This window comes from Ochlerotatus camptorhynchus, unplaced genomic scaffold, assembly GCF_037179485.1.
Source record: "Ochlerotatus camptorhynchus isolate MF236.1 unplaced genomic scaffold, CSIRO-AGI_Acam_v1.1 ptg000514l, whole genome shotgun sequence".
Classification (NCBI taxonomy): domain Eukaryota; kingdom Metazoa; phylum Arthropoda; class Insecta; order Diptera; family Culicidae; genus Ochlerotatus; species Ochlerotatus camptorhynchus.
Window position 1 is genome coordinate 191,811 of NW_027040998.1, and position 20,690 is coordinate 212,500.

Genomic DNA, 20,690 nt, shown 5'->3' on the forward strand with positions numbered 1-20,690 from the left:
CACTATACAGGGTGCGTGACGAATTTTTGCAGTAAATGGCATATTTGAGAAAAAATACACCAGTTAGTCTAGCAATGAATTTTGTGCGATTTATTTTCTTTCGCAACATATGGAAGTTGTAAGTAAATTTATTCAAAAAAATTGCCTTCCCTTTCGACGACTGTAGTTACACGCTTCCGGAATCTGCAGTATGCACGTTTTAAAATGTTTCGATCCATAGATGTCATCACTGCCTTGATTTTAGCTTTTAGCGACTTAAGTGTGGTGTGAGGGGTTCTATTGGTATCCCGTTGGACGACGCCCTATACAAAATAATCCAACGGATTGATATCGGGACTGCTTGGGGGCCAAATTTCTTCCTCCCAAATTTACGAAATATTTTCCGTAAGCCATTTCTGTGCTTTATTAGCAGTATGAGCAGGTGCTCCGACTTATCACTTTCCGAAGCCTTTTTTAATATTATACACTTTTCTTTCAGACACATTTACCGACCGAATTATTTCTTTCATGCATACTTCGGCGCGCAACAAAGCGACAACGGCTGACAGATTGCTCTCTTGTTTCGACATCTTTACGTTTACTCAACATTGTTTGTTTAAATCTTACACCTAACAGTATAAGTTATCCAGTGCTGCCTAATATATCTAAATCATGATGCACAAGCATGATAAATTACTATTTGAAATTTACTGCAAAAATTCGTCACGCACCCTGTATATCGCCTATGTGAGGTCAATACTGGAATATTGCAGCATTGTATGGTCTCCTTTTTCAATCACGCACGAAGAAAGATTAGAATCCGTACAAAAACAATTTCTATTATACGCTCTTCGTAAATTAGGTTGGACATCATTTCCTCTTCCATCATATGAAGCACGCTGCATGCTTATAAACATACAAACATTAAAAGAGCGTCGTGAATATGCAATGGTTTCATTTGTAAACGATATCGTTTCGCAACGCATTGACTCCACAGAACTTTTATCAAAATTAAATTTCCATGCACCTACTCGGCAACTCCGAAATCGAAATTTATTTGCCATAAAACATCATCGCACAAATTATGCAAAATATGGGCCATTAAACTGCATGATGGCCTCTTATAATCAATACTGCGAAACCATTGACTTTACAATGTCTCGACATAAACTAAAACAATATTTTTACTCCATAAGGCATTATAACTCATAAAAAATAGGAAAGCTGACACTGCTTAATTTTTATTAAAGAAAAAAATATACTTTTAACCTTTTGTCCAAAGTTGACGAAATAAATAAATAAATTTAAGAAAACAAAACTGACGAAATAAATAAATAAATAAATAAATGGGTCATTACACGCGAATTGACCGAGAAAATTTGCAAAACTGAAATTGACCTCTTCCGATTTGGCCAAATTTGGAGGAGAAGTTTATCTCAGTCCAAATTGTATTGCGAAACGAGTTTCGAGAAACGTGAATTTCAAGAAAGCAATCCATTCTTTTGATAATATTTCCGGCACAAATGAAGCAACAGATAGCATTAGGCACTGTTTTCATTAGAATTTAGTCAAGAAACCTAAATATGCTACACCCAACCGGTGGATGTAAGTGGAGACCGCATGACAAGATGACAATTATGTGGGATTCATCATCAGAGGATGTTAGTGGAGACCGCATGAACCGAGGATGCGATATACCTAGCTGCGGTCCAATGCAAGAAAATTGGAGACCGAAAAAAGGTTGCCGACTGGACTCGAACAACGAACGTTGCGATTAACAGACCTGTGCTTTCTCCACTACTCTCTCCATGCTTCTGAATAAAGATAGCCTAAAAGCAAACAAGAAGCGCTCATTTCCTCTCACACTCGACTTCGTATGCTTTTTCTGCTTGAGAGATTCGAGGCAAGTGTGTGCGTCGTTCTACAATGTTCTACAATATGCGTCGTTCTACAAGCTTACTGGTATAGTCGAAAGCGTAGATAGAACACGAAATGAAAAAGACAAAAAAACATTACATCGCCTGCATGGTCAACTTCTAACAGTCGCTGCGATGTTCATGAACAAAGGATGATAGGAAACGGAACTAACATTCATTGTAATAGATTTTTGGTTTGCGTGTACTATTATTTCAAAAACAGTGACAAAAACAGTGTCTCAAAAACTTCAAACGCAATTTTCTCTGAATGGGTATATTTTAATTTCCAATTTGATGGCACCATCGTATTTCTCATAGCGGCGTCGGTGGTGTAGTGGTAAGCGTGATTGCCTTTCACCCCAACAGGTCTGGGTTCAATCCCAGTCGGCGCCGTCGGGATGATCTGAGGCATAAAATCTCTGATCACTCCTTCCTTCGGAAGGGAAGTAAAACCGTTGGTCCTCGGTTCATGAGTTGATGCGTCTATAGGTAGGGTCCAGGTGTGAGAGCTGCCTCCCTGGCGTCGGTAGCATTGGTACTCAATACGGAAAACAAGATCATTAATTCTCGTATTTTTCTTTAGGCTGATTTTTTTTAGAAACGTTCCTCATGACCAAAAATGTCATTTTGCCATTCAGATCACCATTTTAAATCTAAGCTTGATTTTGAAAACAGCCTATAGAAAAATGTTAAGCCTATCTTCAGAAAACTTGTTTTTCCAATCGGTTTAGTACCTTCGGGAATAAGGTAGGGAACAATTTAAAAAAAAATGCATGCTATAAAAAAATTCTCATTTTTTTTTAGTTTTAATTAAAGGCTTAAAATAGCTTTTCTCAAAAGTTGATTTTTTGTATTTTTCCTTTTTTTTCTTTATTTTATATTTTAAGGGACAATGGATGCCACATTTTGCACTTTATGTCAAGATGGAAAAATAATGGACAACAAATTTAAAATTATGGAAAAATATCCAAAATTTGCTTCAATTATTTTTTTTTTGACTTGATATGTGAAAAGTACACCAAATTTACAATAAAAAATAACCATATTTATGCCAAGTCTAATACGGAATCAACATTAGAATATAATTAGCTGTGACTTTGTTAAAGTGACCTGCTTAAGTTCAGTAATTCAGAAGACGAAGAAGTAGTCGAAATGAATACTTTTTATCATAAGTACATAAACGTGTTTTGTAAAAGTTGCTCGAAAAGTGCCGGAATCTCAAGGAACATAATATTCAGAAATTGATTGAGCTGGGTTTTGTGGAAGAAAACCAACTTAACAGTAACTTCAAAATTTGTGATTTGCATACAGCTTTCTGAACGTACCGAAGTTTCAAGCGATGAACAAGATATCAACATGAATGTTCCAAGTCAAGAATCTTTAGCAACTGTGCCATCAATAACATCGGTAGAAACAATTGACTTTCAACAAATCTATATCTATTATCGACATCACCAATTGATCTTAAAAAAAAATCTGTAAATTATGCTGTGCAGAAATATTATGCCAGTGTTCTCTAAGCTGTCGATACGAGCAGACATACCTCGTGATGTGTATCTCGCGATCGTCAGTATACTCGGCAGCTCATTGGTGCTCATTGTTCTTCATCTGCAGTTCTTTCGGTCGATGGGTCGTCGACCTTGAAAAGCAAGCGTTTCGTGATGGGTATGTGAGTGAAGACCACAATTTGCATCCATTTTTGCAGTGGACGCGCTATGCCCCCCTTAGGCGACGCTACCATACCTTGAAATCACTGGAAGTGAATCCCGTTCTGATGGACAAAGCTTTTAACACTTCAGAAGATTTGCGCCATGATTCTGTATCTGTAAACTTAATTATCCCAAAAATTATTGGTTTTCTTCGTACAAAAGAGCAGTTAACTGTGAGTAAAATTTGTCTAACGAAGCTGCATTCCAATAAAAAATTGGACATAAATTTCTTGTCTTTTCCAATTTAATAATAAATATGGAATAAAAGTTGAAAAGCATTTCTTAGCAACATCGCATGGAAATGGTCCATGTGATACTATAGGAGGAACACTGAAACGAATGGCTACCAGAGCTAGTCTAGCTAGAGAACGTAAACAACCGATCAAAAATGCAAAGGAACTATACGATTGGGCTCAGAAGCGAAACGAGGATCAGCTGAGTCAAATTTTCTTTTGTTTTGCAACTACTGAAGAATATGAAACGAATAAACAAGAGCTTAACCAATAATACTCAAGAGCTATAACCATTACGGGAACTCAAAAATATCACTCATTTATTCCTATTTCTTGAAAGACAAATGTTATGCTTATGTTAGGTTAGGCCATTACCACTTGCTTAAAAATCTTTAGTGCTGCATGCATTCCACAACCAAGTCGCTGGTATATCATATTGTTCAGCATTCAAGGTATACCTTTTCCTGTAAATGTAATAAGATTAATTACAGATTATCGAAAAAAAAAACGTTATTTAAAAACTTGTTGCCTATCATTTATTTGGCACTTTCATAAACCACAGACACCATATTTCAGTAATGATGATGACGATGATGGTCCCACCTCTTACCCCGAAAAAGGTTTGAGCTGGATGATTTATCTTAGAGATACTTAAGTATAATATCTTAACCAGATATACAAACAATAACGGACTGGATACAGTTACAAACATAAATTCCCTCAAAAAATTTCAGTTGCTTCACAGCGATCAAGAGATCATGATTAAACAACAAAGCACTCTTTTACACTAGCAACTCCGCTATTATAACATTCAGCACTGTAACCTACAGCGTTTTTGACCTCCCTACCCCGTGTAGAACGTCCTTGGAGTTACGCCCGTTGATTAAATGTCAATGAAATGTATGTCGTGAAGGAGTTGCTAAGAAAACCTCTAGCCATTTTTCCTTGTCGCTCACACCATAGTATACGTCCCTGCGCCAGCCTATTGAGAATAGATGTCTAATTCATCGATAGATACAAACGATAATCAAAACCAAATAAGTGATTATTTCTAACAGTGAATTTCCCTCTCTCCCTTATTTTCAATTATAGACGATGTCCAACGACGCACTGTGGGTGTCTGACGCCATGTTGGACTCACTCAGTATGCAACTCCGGGACGCCGAAGCTCGTAGAGCAGAAGCAGAACGCGCACATCAGGTAAGTATTTGATTTAAATGAAAATGGATTTGCAGTCAAAAATAAGCTATTCTTTTGCGTGAGGATTGAACGAACAGTTGAGCAAATAGAAGAAAAATTTGAATTTATCGATCCACTACCTATATGAACTGTGCTTGCAATAAAAACTACGGAGTGGTAATTATAAGCCATTTGCATAATTAACGTAACTTGGGAATTGAAGCATTGCCTAATTGTTCTTCAAAAGTGGTATTTATTATTTTAGCACATTTTCACCTCCCATACGCGAATGTTTTCTTATCCTTAATTTTACCCTTCTTACACCAAAAAAGGTATAGATATCGGTTGTCGTCTTTCAACGTGAGGTTGATAAATCACTAGTTTTGCTTGCTATATGTAAGTCTAGATGGATAGCTGAAATTGTAAAAATAACGTATTAAAAAGTGACCATATGCATTTTTGATTTTACTAATTTATTCCAAATTATCGGTAAAAATGAAGAATAAATCCACGAAAAATTTATTTTTGAAAACAATTATACAAATGAAATAAATAATACCTAAGCAAGTAGAATTCTTAACTCTATAGAGTTCTTTTACCCCGAATAAACAACGTACATCGTAAAAAATCACAAAAGAAATATATCCCAATTTTGACGACTATGTTTTTCGCCTAATAAAATCTTATCCAATCAAATCCATTAAAAAACAAGCATTAAAAGACGCCTCCACTCCAAATTCAAGCATGAACAACGATTGAATTTTCAATTGGATAGTACTCCCACATGAAATCTATAAAACAGGAAAGAAATATATCATCACCAAACAAACCCACATGGCTACGTCCCAGACTGAGTGTATATATTGTCGCATCCGGCCAGGAGAAGACACGATGGGAAATTAATTCCAATTATTAATTAATGCGGCAAATGAAACCCACATCTAGGTCAGAATGCTCATTTCTAGTGAGGGTGTTGGATGGAGAGTGACTCTTGACTCTTGGAAGTCACTTTTAACAGCTTAAGCTTCTGTTGCACTGTAACAAGAAAAATCAGGATTTTTCAAATAGTTAACCAGGATCTTCTGGCGTTTTTGTTTGTTTGTCAACAATGGCATCGCTAAGGGAGCAGACTAAATCTACTTAGCATATTTCTGGCCACTTTTAGGGCCATGCTTAGGGGCGGTACATATTGGGTGGATATATCAAAATATGTATTGATATTTATCTTTTCGTAGACTAGGCTTGTTTATTTGAAGACAATAAAATGTACTATCTTTCGCATGCATTAGATTTTAAAAACACATTATTTTTCCTCTGATATTTTGAAATATTTATTGAAATTTACGGATCACATGTCTTGAGGATATCATATCATATATATATATAAATATTTTTTTTTACATAGGTCTACGTCTTTGAGGACTATACTGGGGGAAAATCAAAAAAAAAAGTGTGACGAAAAATGTTCAGGTTTTAAACGCTTATAATTAGGCCATTTATTGAAGGATATCAATTTGTTTCACACCATTTGATTCAGATTTGACGAAAAATTTATTTGGTATAAAGATGATAGTAATTTAAAAAAATAAAATAGTTTAAAATTTAATAAAGTTAAATAATTTAAAAAATAGATAAAAATAAGCTGAAATAAAAAATATGATTTCTTACGGACATCGTACACCTCATACGAAAAGTAGGCATTTTGTATGGAATGTACGGATTTTGATTCATTTGTTAGGTGTATGGATTTTGGTCCCCCACGGTACTCGAAAAAAATGCAACAAACAAAAATAATCACCAAAAATTAATTTAAAGTCGGATATTTTTTAAACTCTCAGGGAATAAATAAACACACATATTAGTCATGTTTTTGCAAAGTTGGCTTATTCAACCTCCTCTCTTAGGCTAAATGCCCGCACCTTGAATTTAACGCCACCCATCAAATCCTGTGCAACACTTTCATCCACTCTTTCTTCAAATCCTTAAAGTTTTTATTTTATTTTTCTATTGGGTGAAGTTCTGGCGAGTTTGGCGGATTTGCGTCCTTCGGCACAAAAACCAACATCGTTGGTTTCGTACCACTTCATCACCAGTTTCGCGTAATGCCACGATGCCAGATCTGGCCAAAACAGAGTGTCACCTTCGTGGGATCGGAGGAAGGACAGCAGGCGCTTCTGGAGGCATTCTTATTTATATACATATTTGGCCGTTGATGGTGCCGATTATTACGTACGGGTTGCTGAATTTGCCGCACCCACAGATCGCCTGCCACTTCTTGGCAAATTTGTCGACCTTCTCCTGAAACTTCTCCGAAACTTCCAGGCGGGACTTGCCGACGAAAAACTCCAGGTCGGGGATCTGCTTGGCGTCCGCTTTAATGTACGCCTCGTCGTCCTTGACGATGCATTGCGGCTGCACTAACCACTTGCGATACAGCTTCCTGGCGCGGAATTTGGCCACCGTATTCTGTAGTGGTGTTGAGTACTTGGCACTGATGAAGTCTGCAAGTAGTAGACGAAATACGCGTATCTGTCAAATGATAAGCAATTATAACGGAATGAAACCAACACACTCTTCATAAAGGGATTCCGTTAAGAGGTTCGACAAATTTAAATGATTCACCGTATTCTGTTTATCGTTTCGGCTAGGTGCCTTCCTTACCTTGAAGACATGAAGTCCGGCCCGGTTCATTCTCTGCTGGACGAACCAGATGGAAGAATTGACCTTCTTGGCCTCGTCCCGAATCGAATGGTTCGGATTGCGCTTGAAGTAATCCCTCACCTTCCTTGCGTTCACGGGGTCGGTCGTCTTTGCTTTTCTCCCGCTGCCAGCTCGCCACTGGGTCGTCTGGGTCTCCTTGAACGATTTTACCACACGGGACACGATCGAATTGTAGAGTTCCAAACTGTTTCGCGATCCACCTGTGGGACTGGCCTGGATTTTCCACGAACGCTCCCATAATTTTTTGTCGAAGCACTTCTTGCTTGGAAGCCATCTCGATAACCACTTGACCGATTGTGACGAGATTTCGCACATGTAAACATTACACTCTAAACAAGTTTTTCTCAAAAGATCATCAATTTTTACCCATGCAATAAAGAGTTATACACAAAAAAAAATAACCATGCAATTACCATAAAATAATATAAAATCACAACAAAATCTATTGCCAACAATCGATCTTATTGCATGCATACCATACAAGAAAATTCAAAATATTGTTATTACAATAGATCTACTATACGTCCCATATAATCTGAATTTTCAACAATATAAAAACAATAAAATGAATGGAAAATGGATCAAGTTTGTTCGGGAGAAAGTGATTTTTTGTATGGTTAAGATACATAACAACCCCCCCGTTTACCATAGATTATATTATGGAAACAATTCATCATATGGTTATTTTATAGTTGTGGACAGAACAATTTATTTTAAGTACAATTAATTCTATTGTATGGTTACAATACATTTCATTGTACCTCTATCGTTTTTTTTACGGGAAGTGTTGCATTTTTTCGAGTATAATCTTAAGAGCAAGAGCATGCTTTTTTATCATTTTCCCTTGTCGGTTTTTGTTACAGCATTTAGCTTAAGCGGATATTTTGAGAACATTAAATTCTCGTTAAAGTATGTTTATTCTTGTATAAACAGCTTTCGGTGGCACAGACAAACAGAAAAAGGAAAAACATCATACACAATCCGTGCTGCTGCTGTGACACTTTCTGTTGAACGTAAACTTATCTCAGTTAAGACGAGGCATCTCGTAAAATATTATGCTGTTTTTTTTTGGCAGGATTCCTTTTCAAATTTTCCTACTCGTGATCCGGCTATGTAGTATCCTCCAAAACTGAACCACTTCCACTCCACGGCTGGTATGGTAAATATGAAGTAAGAAAAAGGCTACAGCGATCGATTACATTCGATGGCTCTGTTTGAAGTTTGACTCCCTCCGGGAAATATACAACATTTTTGCTTTATGCGCGTCTACCCAGAGTGGGGAATCCGAGCTAATCGATTGCTATAAAACGATTATATGAGCACGAATTGGTAAAAAGACATGCTCGACGAAGACTAGCTAAAGGTTTACTAACTTTTCAAATTCAGTAGAAACATGCACCTCGTTTGCTCTATTAAGTTCAATTAGTCTTTTGCTAGAAAATTATCTGCTCATTCTAAAACTATGATTTTTTTTCTCTATTTCAGGAAGCTCTGGTACAGCTAAGGGGTGTATCATCCGGCGTCGGGAGGATAGGGGAACCACTTGAAACACTGCAATCCAGAGCACGCGAATTTGAGAAGAAGGTCGGTGTTACATCTATTTCAGACCACTAGTTTTTGCCCATTATTCGTCATAATGAGAGTTTATAGAACGAGTTTATGTTCTATTTATCCTTATTTCTTTGTCCCCACTGTTTACCCTTCTCTAACTATTTGTGCCGTTTTTTCACTCTTGTACCTTGCCCGTTGTGCTGCTTTGGTATTTATTGTTTCCGTTTCTATTTTTCTTTCTAATTAACGTTCTATCTCTCGCTCATACACATTCCTCTCGTTAATCGCTGTTTTATTTGATGGTATGTCCTGTAGTAGCGATTGTTACTCGTCTTTTGTTGAATGTACACTGATAGGTAGTGATTTTCAGCTACACCTACACATATTGAAGGAGACCAAACGTGTGCGAATCTGGTCAAGCATGATAATTTTTTCGCTTATTATCTTACTACTATCCTCAACGATACATCGGCGGATATAATTTCTCCATGTTGCTTTGGGATCATCATGCAACATGCGAAGACAATATGCGAGAAATTATTATTAATTTTTACAAACTATTTTTTACTCTTGCTCAAAACATATTTCCTTATCTACAGTGCTTTTCGGTATGAATGCAACGCAGGCCGTTTACTATAGGAATACATTTTTTGTTCAAATATGTTCAATATAGCTTAATTTTCAACTACAGAACTAATACTAATATGTTCAATTTTGCGTCTCCTTAAAACAGGATTTTTGAAGCACCTGCCGGAAAGTGAGATATAGTCAGCTTTCCATGTCTCGATATTGAAGGAATCATCGAATTATGCTATGATCAGAATATAGTTATAACATGTAATACGGCTATATTGATAAGCCTGTTTAAATATTTAAATGGTCATTCATTGACTATTATAATACAATCGTCAACAGAGCAAATAACATGCATTGATTTATAAAACGTTTTAGTTGCAGTTTTCATTACCCATAGGGTAGATGTCCCAGTTATGGCTATACGTTCCTATTATGGTGTGTTTCAATGACATATAGGAACATTATAACTTGTTGGCCAACAGGAAAACAAACCACGGAGGATTCTCCTAGTGTTTGAAAAGAATTAATTTTCTTATTTCGAGTTCCATGATCTATAACGTACAAAGGCGTTGATCAATCATTACGAAAAATTAACCAGCTACTCGAGAACGTATAATAAACAAGATGCTGTCAAAAATTAATGTTTTCCGGTGGTACATTTAAACTTGCACCCAGACATACATTTATTTATTTGTCGTCAATCAAGAGTAGACCGTTTTGTTACAATGATAATTTATTGAATTACGTTTGTATGTTCGTTATTGATGAATAGAATTGAAGAATTGCTTCAATTTGATTATTTTCGTTGTAAAGTCAATAGTTTCGCAATGCATGGAAGCTTCTTCTGACATCGTCTGTGAACTTTTTCCAGAATTCCAGCAGTTTATTCTGGCTGCTACTGGGAGATACAATTTCCCAAGTAACACATAAAACATCTTTTTGAAAAATATTTAGAACGGCTTGTTATATAAATGTATTATAAGTGATGCAGAAAACATCCCACGTTATATATGAGGTTTATAGATGTTTTTTTCATACTTCCTAGATTCAACATTTTCCAAAATAGTTTTCTTTTGCTTTTATCTTTAAATGTTATTTAAACGTGCATCTTACTGTTTTAATACCACTATAAAACTTGTCGTATACAAAATCAATCTTAGTTGAATTTATAAAGTTCTTGAAGAGATTCTGAACTTTCCAGATTGACGTAAACATTGACGGCGCCATTGAGCCGGACTGTCTCTTCACGCAGTGATTGACAGTTTCTTATGAGGTATTCGAAGGTTTGTTATAAAGAAAGTTGAAAACACTTGTTTATTACATCTCATAAATTAATATAACTGAAAATGTGCAGGTTGTCTTATAAGGAGTTGAAAATACTTTAAAATAACACTCTGGCAATTAGATGTACGCTTTGCAGCTAACAAAACATCTTTATGACGGATTGAAAGCGTGTTGAACGAGAATATAATTTTCATGCCATTGGCAATAACATGATAGATACTTGTAACAAACCTCTCATCAAGCGGAGTTGGTCTAGTTAGGAAGTAGTAAGTCTACCACGCCAAGGACCAGTGATCGAATCCCATGCTCAAGTTCTTTTTTGATGTTTTTTTTGCCGCCGGTTTTTATGATGTTTCCAAAACATGTTATAAGACCAGTATTTAGTTGTATAAGCTCCGCGACTTGCGCTTTTAAGGTTATATAAATGTATTTAATGACGTATATTACAGTATTATTAATTCTTTACGTAAGTCATTAAAATGTATTTTCAACTTCTTTATGACAAGCCGTGTTGCTTGGGTTAACAATTTATCCTGGAAGCTCTTTCTGACTTCCCCCAGGAATCATACTGACTTTCCCAGAAAGTGTCTTTCAAAATCCACCGCATGTTTTTTTTTCTTAACTTGACACAAAAGCACTTTTGCTAATTCCCGATGTTGATCGGCTGACAATATTTTCCAAAAGTTCTCGGGAAGTTCTTTCAAACCTCTATAAAAAAATATCCATCAGCATCCACAGGAAATTTCTTCTGATTGATTTATAGATCTACATAGATATAAATTTCCAGGGAATGGTTTTCTGGTCCTTGTACTCTATTTTCGGTGAAAATATATGCATTTTTAGTTGTTTCTCCGGAAATTGAACGAGCTTCCCAAAAAACGAGAAACTAGACGGGGATCTTTATACACGATGTCAGTGGTAGGAAATACTTGACACAGCAATTAATTCATTCATTTTCAGTAAAAATGAGGATTCTATAATTACGTCATTTCAACTTCCCACCAGACAGAAATATAAGAAACTTTCTTTTGAAAACTCTTCTTCGATTTAATTGTACAATATGCGATAAAAATCATGCTTTTAAATCCATAACTGAAAATATCTGGCCAAATCATTAGTTTCTTTGCTAATTTCTCAGCAAAAATGAACTAAAAATTGTGCAACCCGAAAGAAAAGTCCCCACGACCTGTTGTCAGCTTAAAATTTTAACAGGAAAGTTGAATGTAATCCGTTTTGATGATGTTTCGCCATTTATCAGAATGCATCCTTCAAATTTCGTTAAAACATGTTAGTAAGTCTTGTTTGATTTTGGCTACTAAATTATGTTTTAGAGAGTGATTTTGCTGGCAAAGTAAGACTTGTAGCCTTCACTTAAAGTGATATGTCTCACTTTAGAGTCACGTCAAATCACGCATGGAACCACCAAGTTTGAATGTATCTTACCATAACAGCTTCTTCCCCTACTGTATGTACCTTATTCCGATTGACAGAAAAATTATATGTGCTGCTCATCCTTTGAAAAGTGTTAATAGATTTCGATTAAATTTCCACCAGCTACTGATCATTGTATAACAAATAATATGCTGTCAAAAGTTTCTGTTTCCGTTCACTAGGGATGTTTTTTTTTTTTTTTTTAACTCTTTATTTGTTCCAAATTCAAAATAAATTACATTTCATTTTAACCTAGGTGCTCCAGTTACTGCAGTAACGTACCAGCCTTAATTGTTATGATATATATCTAAGTGTTTTTACATTGTTCATGTCTTGGCAATTCAGTATTTTGAACAGGTTTTTTAACCTTCATGTCAGTATAACAATTGATATCTTAAAACTAAAAACTAAAACTAAATCTTATCTAAGTATAAAGGGAATTAATCGTTGCAATTGAGGATTGCAACGATTTTTGCCTGAAATTATTAATTATTTTGTTGGACATTTGTGCTAAAGTCTCAACATTCGAAATTCTATGTACTTCGGTTGTACTGTACCAGGGAGGCAACTTCAAAATCATTTTCAGAATTTTGTTCTGAATCCTTTGAAGTGCTTTTTTCCTGGTAGTGCAGCAACTAGACCATATTGGCACAGCGTAAAGCATGGCCGGTCTAAAAACTTGTTTAAATATTAGAAGTTTATTCGTCAGGCAAAGTTTGGATTTCCTGTTTATAAGAGGATACAAACATTTTATATATTTGTTACATTTGGCTTGAATGCCCTCAATGTGATCTTTAAAAGTTAATTTTTGGTCAAGTATTAATCCAAGATATTTCACTTGGTTTGACCAGGAAATTGGAACTCCGTTCATAGTGACTATGTGACTACTACTAGGTTTCAAAAACGAAGCTCTAGGTTTATGTGGAAATATTATAAGTTGAGTTTTGGAAGCGTTGGGAGAAATCTTCCATTTTTGTAAATAAGAAGAGAAAATATCTAAACTTTTCTGAAGTCTGCTGCAAATAACACGAAGACTTCTTCCTTTAGCGGAAATGCCTGTGTCATCAGCGAACAAAGATTTGTGGCAACCCTGAGGCAAATCAGGGAGGTCCGAAGTGAAAATGTTATACAATATAGGCCCAAGAATGCTACCCTGAGGAACTCCTGCCCTAACAGGTAGTCGATTAGATTTGGAATTTTGATAATTTACTTGAAGAGTTCTGTCAGTTAAATAATGTTGAACTAATTTCATAATATAAAGTGGAAAATTAAACTTTTTCAATTTAGCAATCAAACCTTCATGCCAAACACTGTCGAATGCTTTTTCTATGTCTAGAAGAGCAACTCCAGTTGAGTGGCCTTCAGATTTGTTTGAACGAATTAAATTGTTAACTCTTAAGAGTTGATGAGTAGTTGAATGCCCATGGCGAAATCCAAACTGCTCATCTGCAAAAATTGAGTTCGTATTGATGTGAAGCATCATTCTATTCAAAATTATCTTTTCAAAAAGTTTACTTATTGAAGAAAGCAAACTTATTGGACGGTAGCTAGAAGCTTCAGCTGGATTTTTATCCGGCTTCAAAATTGGAACAACTTTTGCATTTTTCCATTTATCAGGAAAGTATGCCAAATGGAAACATCTGTTAAATAATTTTACCAAGAAAGACAAGGTACTCTCTGGGAGTTTTTTGATGAGGATATAGAAAATTCCATCATCACCTGGAGCTTTCATATTTTGAAATTTTTTAGTTATAGACCTTACTTCGTCCAAATCAGTCCCCCAGGAATCATCAAAAATATTTTCCTGAGAGAAAATATTCAGAAAATCCCGAGCAACCTGATTCTCAATAGGACTAGTAAGACCCAAACTGAAATTATGGGAACTCTCGAATTGCTTAGCAAGTTTCTGAGCTTTTTCCAAATTTGTGATCAAAATTTTACCACCTTCTTTAAGCGCTGGAATTGGCTTTTGAGGTTTTTTCAAAATTTTTGTGAGTTTCCAAAAGGGTTTGGAACTCGGGTCTAATTTAGAAATATTATTTTCAAAAGTTTTGTTCCTCAGGGCAGAGAATCGCTTTTTAATTTGTTTTTGCAAATCCCGCCAGATAACTTTCATGGCAGGATCGCGTGTTCTTTGATATTGTCTCCTACGGACATTTTTAAGACGGATCAAGAGCTGAAGATCATCGTCTATTATAATTGAATCGAATTTAACCTCGCATTTTGGTACTGAGGCAGCTCTTGCTGCAACTATAGAAGTAGTCAGAGATTCAAGAGCATAATTAATTTCATCTTTGGTTTGCAAAGGAATGTTTGGATCGAAGTTATATTCCATAAATGTTCGATACTGCTCCCAATCAGCTCTATGGTAATTGAAAGTAGAGCTGTTGGGATTACAAATTATTTCTTGGGATATTTCAAAAGTTACTGGAAGGTGATCAGAACCGAAGTCAGCATGGGTAACCAGTTGGCTACAAAGTTGACATGAATCAGTTAAGACCAAATCAATAGTGGAGGGATTTCTTGCAGAAGAAAAGCATGTTGGGCTGTTTGGATATTGAATAGTGTAATAACCTGCAGAACAATCATCAAACAGAATATTACCATTGGAATTGCTTTGAGCATTATTCCATGAGCGGTGTTTTGCATTAAAATCACCAATAATGAAGAATTTAGACCTATGACGGGTAAGTTTCTGGAGGTCACCCTTGAGAAAATTCTTTTGCTGGCCTACGCATTGGAATGGCAAATAGGCAGCTATAAACGTAAGTTGTCCAAATTTTGTTTCAACAGAAACCCCCAAAGTTTCAAAAACTTTGGTTTCAAATGAAGAAAGAATGTTATGTTTGATTCGTCTATGAATAATGATGGCAACGCCACCACAGGGTCCATCAAGACGATCATTTCTATAAATCAAGTAATTTGCGTCCTTCTTAACCTTATGGTCAGGTTTAAGGAACGTTTCAGTTATAACGGCAATATGCACGTAATGAACTCTTAAAAAATTAAATAGCTCGTCTTCATTATCTTTAAGAGATCGAGCATTCCAATTTACAATATTTAATGCTTTAAAATCCATTACTGAATTTTAAAGTCATGACAATATTATTTGCAAATTTTACTCCAGTTTGAATAGCATCAAACATGGAGTTAGATTTAAGCATATCAGAAATCATGTCAATTAATGAATTCTGTAAAAATTCCATTTGAACATTTAAATTTCTTAGGATCTTCCTTCACAGGACAGTCGTCCTTTGCGTGAGAGGAATCACCACAATTCATGCATTTAGCTGGCATGTAGCAATTTTTAGTTCCGTGACCCCATCCCTGGCACTTACGGCACTGGGTGAGGTTTTGGAAATTTCCTCCAGTCTTCCTGAAGTGTTCCCACTTCACTCGGACATGGAGCATAAGGCTAGCTTTTTCTAAGGCCTTAAGGTTGTTTAGTTCACAAGACTTGAAGTGAACTAAATCAAAATCATTAGAAATCCCGTTGCGCGAATCGCCAGGACGGGATTTCATTTTCATTTTGATTACTTGGAGTGGCACAACTCCAAGTAATTTAGCCAGTTCATCTTTGATCTGATCCAGGGATTCACCACTGGGCAGTCCTTTCATGACAACCTTGAACACACGTTCAGTTTTGGTGTCGTAAGTAAAAAATGTGTGCTTCTTCTCAGTAAGATACTTGAGAAGACATTTAAATCCGTCCAAGGTTTCAGCCAATACACGGCATTCACCCCGACGTCCAATTTGTAGTGAAAACTTAACTTTCACGAAATTCAAAAGTTCCATGCGAAGAGCATGGAAATCGGTAGTGGTTATCACAATAGGGGGAATCTTTTCCTTCTTGGCATTAAGCCGGGAAAGTTTACTAGAATTTTTCTTGGATGATGGATCATTCTCATCATCCGTGAGCAAATCAAATTGATTACTCAAATTAATTTCATCAGAAGGGGGGTCAAGAGTTTGCCCCTTTCTTTTGCGTTTAGGCGCCATGGCGGCAGTAGATTTTTATCCAAATCGACTTCCAAGCAGATTACTATAAGAATCTGAAGGATCAAAGAGGAATTTTCCAAATCGATATCCAAGAAGTATTACCTCGGGTAGGGTCCAAACAAGGATCGAAGAGGAATAAGAGTTGAACAAGGTAGAATTTTTTTTTTTTTTTTTACAGGTTGAGCACTGAAAAGTGCTGTTTAAATTTGTTGTAGCTTTAGGTAGTAGTAACACTTCCTTCAGCAAAAAGCAAATAGATCCGCACGGCAAGAGAGCACGATGCGGACTGGTCACTAGGGATGTGATGGTACATTCAAACCTGCGTTCAGATTTACTTTTAACCAGGCTACAAGGGCTCTAGCGCAAACGAGGTACGGAAGTAAATTTTGAAAATTGTATGAGAAAAGTGGGATGGGGCCTCATACAGCCTACTGACTTGGCTCTAAACAGTAACACAATACCAAGCCAGTGGCGCCTCGATCCGGTCAAGGAACTCTATAAGGTTGGAAATTTACTCGACTTCCTTGAGCATAGCGTATCATTGTGCTTGTCAAACAATATTGAAATTCATGCATTGGTTGATATAGAACAGTTGAATTCATAACTGTATAAGTGCATATAGAACACTGAGCTGAGAGCCGGCAAAACTAAATGGCCAAAAAGTATGAGATGGGAAAAGTTGCTGAAATAGCCTGGATTTCCATTAAGCATCATCAATTCTTAAGGGTCTGTACTAGGAAAATGTTCTGCTCAATGTTATGTTTAGAAATTTTACATAACTCATCGCCACTTCATTAAAGAATGTATATGTTCTGCTTTTATTTCGAAAAAAATATTCTAGTTATCCATAAAATAAATAGTTGAAGATTCTAATTTCAAATAACAGACTAAAGTGGTAGTTTTAATACGATAGATGAGGAGATGAAAGTATAGAGTTGATATTTGCGTTAGAGTACGGCAATGTGAAATATAGAGAGTAGAAAGCGAGCAAGAACAACTTTTTAGGAAAGTACAAATCGGTTTGATCATCTCTCTTTATCAAACTCCCTTGTTGGAGAGGGATGGTGAGGGGTAATTTTGACTGACAAAGGGGCGCGCCTTTGGAGAGTGTTTCAACACTCCGAAGGGTATAAATAGCGAGACCTTCAATTCCTTGCGATTAAGGCAAGAATGACAACCGTATCAAAACCGAATACTTCATCATTTCTCAATAGTGATGGAGTAATACAACATTCACTAAACTAAGGACACGGGATTTAATACAATAGATCAATTTACTGGTCCCAGCATTTTTATGTTCACAACAGAAAAAAAGGAAAAACTTTGTAGAAGGCACCTTTTTCTAATGTTTCAATTTCAGGCTAGCATCTTTCCTCCTAAATTCCTATTCTGGATCACTGTACAATGGAAAACTAGTCACTCACTGAAAATCAGAGCGATTGGTTGAAAAACCCACCAAGGAAAACCGTTGGGAAGAATTCAGTGGAAATGTATTTTTCGGGGGAAAGCTATATCAATTTTGGTGATAAGTTATTAAGCCGAAAGGTCATTAAGCCGAATGCCATTAGGCCAAAGGCAATTAAACAGAATGCCATTAGGCTGACTGCCATTAGGCCGAATGCGATTAAGCCGAATGCCATTAGGCCGAATACTGCCATTATCCCTAATTCTAATAGGTCAAATGCCATTAGGCCGAATGAGTAATTAGTCAGACTACCTAACATCGTTGAATGACCTGAACAATGTTGAAATTAAAATTATTAAATAAATAAAATAACTCTACTAAGTCTGTAAATTGCATGTAGATGCTGTTACACAACACGACTGCACTGTTGACGAGAAGTTTGTTCACAGCAAAGAAGGCAAAATTATATCGATGTACAGTCCACCCAACCTGCCAATTGCCTACTGCAATATACCCCGAAAGCACCGGTCTTGTTTTAAAGAAGCAAAAATCTACTACTAAAGCGCCTACACATCCTTTCTAAGCTGGTTCTATTGAATGGTTGTTCGATGAACATGAATCAAGCTGCATTTTGTTCAGTTCTCATTCATTTTGGGCTAAAGATCATATTGATGAATAAAATGTTACTAGAATGATATCATTGCTAAAAATATGTACTTATTTGAGCCCACAAAGATTAGTCCATGCTTAAGATATTAAATTCATGACTCAAAAACTGTAAGAACTTTTGAATTTTCAATAGTTTACAACGTCAGTAATCAAAAAAATCAGGTCTTAAAAATTCAGAATTTTTCAAAGTCTATGTTCAAGTTGCAGAATACGATATTATTAATATTAATATTACATTATTTTCACAATTCGGTCTAATACTCATCTGCCCAATGACACTCGGTCTAGTGGCCCTACATCAAAATAGATACGCTTGATTCTGAACTAACGTGATTTAATTTTTAATGATTTTGCCCTCAGGGGATTTTTTTTATTATTATCGGCAGATTTGGGTCGAAAGTTCGCAGGTAGAACATAGTATGAACAAAACAAAAACTCTAAAAAATTGGGGTTGTCAATTTTCCTGGAAACCTTGAGTTGAAGTTTTCGGTCATCACGTACTTTGAAAATTTATAACTCATGAACAAATTTTTATAGTAAAATTATAAGTGAATGATATCAGTAATGCTTATAAAATATAAATTGAATTACTTTATGTATCCTACAAAAAAAATACAAATAAAATCAGGAAGAACAAGTTTTTTCAACATGTTTTACAATTGAATCTTTCAAAGTGGTGTCTCTTACGCTTATCTTTCATGGGAAATTTTTTTCAACTATATACAATGTATTGTTGAGATAATTTCCACACACTTATTTTTTTTGTACTGAGTTCGGCTGTGCAAATTTCGGCAAAAAAAGTTTTACTGAGATCTCAGCAAATATTTCATCTGTTTGTTAAGATTCAGCAAAGCATTATCCGAGACTCAGCAATCAAATGTCACTTTTCCTGAGATCTCAGTGAAACTTATTTTTGCCGAGATTTGCACAGCCGACAAACGGTAGAAAAAACTAAGTGTGCATATAGGGGAAATGATGGCTTCGGCATGACAGACTATTTTCGGCAACCCAAATTGAAACACTATTTTCACTGGATTTTCTTACGAAAACACTTCGCTGAATGCATGCAAACGATTCTTTATGCTTTCAGCTTCAACTTGACTATATTTTTACCACTGAGAAAAAGCAACCTAGCAAGGTTTTCTTGAAATGCAGCACACGCACTACAAATTGTAGCTGATTTCGAGTTGCCGATAAAAGAACAGCAGATTTACATGCAGTTCAAATGGAACGGTTGCCAAAGAAAAACTGGTTGCCGACAATACTCGCTCTCACTAGAGAAGATTGGAGCTTTGTAAAAGCGTTTCAAAACAGTTTTTGACAATTCTTTCGACTGAAATTGTTAGAGCAGCTGGCAGCAAAAGATTGTAAACAAACCAATTCTGCATATGTGTGCGTTCCTTAGAGAAAAAGGCTATAGAAAGAAGGTCGCTGCTTAGGTTGCCGAGAATACGTAAATTCCCCTAATTTCATAATAAACATTTCTTCTACGATGATTGGTTCATGAGATATGAGTTTTACGAAAACTTCATCTAATGTTTTCCGGGAAAATTGGCCACGACAAATTTAAAGAATTTTTGTTTCGTTCATATGATCATAATTTTCCCTTGTGGGTAATTGTATTCTGAAATTCTTCGGCTAATTTTGTCCGACAACTTAAAAAATCCCCTACAGCATTATTAATAACAACAAATTATTCAATTGTTTTCAGATGTTTCGAAATTTTAAAAATGATTTTAGCTTGGTTGAAATTGGTTATTGGTTGGTTATTTTGATCACACATTCAAAAATAGCGGCGCAAAAAATCACGTAAAAACTTTAAGTGATTATGATTGAAATTAGAAACTAAGATTTCTTGGAAACAATGTTGAAATGTTCTAAATGTTTAAAATGATCTTAGTATGATTATCTACCATAGCAGATCTTGGATTACATAAAAAAATAATAATCGTATAATGGTTTGAGCTCCAAGTTCTTACAATTAAAAATATTAATAAAAATTAATCAATTTAAAACAACTGTAAAACATGTGTTGCTT

The 20,690-nt window shown here is 35.7% G+C and overlaps 1 pseudogene; it reads left to right on the plus strand.

Moving 5' to 3' along the window:
- LOC135712903 (uncharacterized) overlaps window positions 1–20,690 on the plus strand; it is a 171,256-nt pseudogene that overhangs the window by 62,471 nt on the left and 88,095 nt on the right.